The sequence below is a fragment of the Tachypleus tridentatus genome, chromosome 7 (assembly GCF_004210375.1).
Source record: "Tachypleus tridentatus isolate NWPU-2018 chromosome 7, ASM421037v1, whole genome shotgun sequence".
NCBI lineage: Eukaryota > Metazoa > Arthropoda > Merostomata > Xiphosura > Limulidae > Tachypleus > Tachypleus tridentatus.
The window spans coordinates 21329346-21330818 of record NC_134831.1 but is presented as its reverse complement, the minus strand read 5'-3'; the positions used below and the strand labels follow the sequence as shown (position 1 = coordinate 21330818).

General features: G+C 34.6%; 1 non-coding gene across 1 annotated transcript; it reads right to left on the bottom strand.

Annotated features, from left to right (window-relative positions):
* Positions 1-1101: 1101 nt before the first annotated feature.
* On the bottom strand, positions 1102-1173 carry TRNAT-UGU (transfer RNA threonine (anticodon UGU)). Its single transcript has one exon. It is a non-coding gene; the product is annotated as a tRNA-Thr (tRNA).
* Between the last annotated feature and the right edge of the window lie 300 nt (positions 1174-1473).

The window sequence follows — 1473 nt, the reverse complement described above, 5'->3', positions numbered from 1 at the left end:
CATGATCGATTTCGGCCATGTTACATAAACGTTTGAAGCCTTACACAAACGTCTTACATAATTATCTTTACAGTGATATCAAAGCATTACTTTAAAATACAACACCTAGCTCATTTTTGGGCATTGGGTGAGCAGTCAGAGTAATTACTTTTGGTAAGTATCGAATTACATTCAACACTGCTTGATTAGATTTTTATGGATACTGCAGATAGAGTAGTCGTCCTTGAGGCTGACAGTAACAAGTAGCAAACTGCTTATAACGTATATCGATAGCCGATTTCCAGCTTTCTCCGACCGGAGACACAGCGCTGTACGACAAGGAGTTCGGGGGTATTCATTGTGACGATGCTGAACTCTGAATGTTTGTCACTGCTTCATAGTCATTGTGATACTAAATATTTTATAACTAAGTATGTTGGTACAAAATGTCTTTCGTTTAAAATCGTCATCTTCTGCATACAAGGTTTTTTCTACTCTTTATAGTCAGATTCACGTGTGGCTTATCTATCTACAATATGGATAAAACCTTAATGAAACAGTTTTGGCTGTAATTCGATACTTACCAATAGTCATCTTTCAGAATGCCGATCTGATGCTCGAATCTAAGCTTGGTGGTGTCTTTTAAGCAAAAGCTTAATGATGTTTGTTGTAAGAGATAGCCTGGACGTTTGTGGAACGTTTATGTAACATGGCTGAACTCGATCATGCAGTGGTGAAAAAAGCAAAAATACTGAGATCCAGTTCCTAGCGTCGTGTCCAAAAGATTTGAAACTCTATACATAAAAAACGATACGCGATAACAATACAAGTTGCAACAAAAAGCTAATAATTTGCTAAGTAGTAAATTAACGGTGAAATTGTGCGTTTTGTGATATTGTATAGATTTTAAAAGAATACAGACATTTTTGATGTATTCCGTAATCTAAGAATATTGAATAATAAAAGTACAGACATCTTATAGTATTATCAACTATTACCGTGGTTTGTGATAATTAGAAACAATTTTCTTTGACAGCGAAAAATTAAAAATATTCTCTTGGAAAAATAACGCATCTCAGTCTTTATTTAAATGAATCGCTTAATATGTTTTTTGATATGTAAAGCCACCAGTAAAGTTAGAACTCACGACCCCTGGTTTACAAGACCAGTGCTCTACCACTGAGCTATGGTGGCTTACAAAACAAAATTTACGTAAAGCATAGTTCAATCATCTTAAGATGCTTCTTTGGAACGCTATATTTTCTTTAATTTGGAGCGAAGTTAATATTTTCCAATGATATGCCTCTCCCCATAATTCGGATATTCGATATGACTGAAAAGTTACCCTTTTGCAGGATAGTTTTTCGTACATCAAGAATAGTAAAGAACTTTGAGAAAATCGGTCTGTGTTTTAGCTAAAGTGAAAGTTAAGTGTTTTGTTCTTTGACTCATTATCTGTGATTCTAACAACAGGGAGACACTTCTTTCCTATTA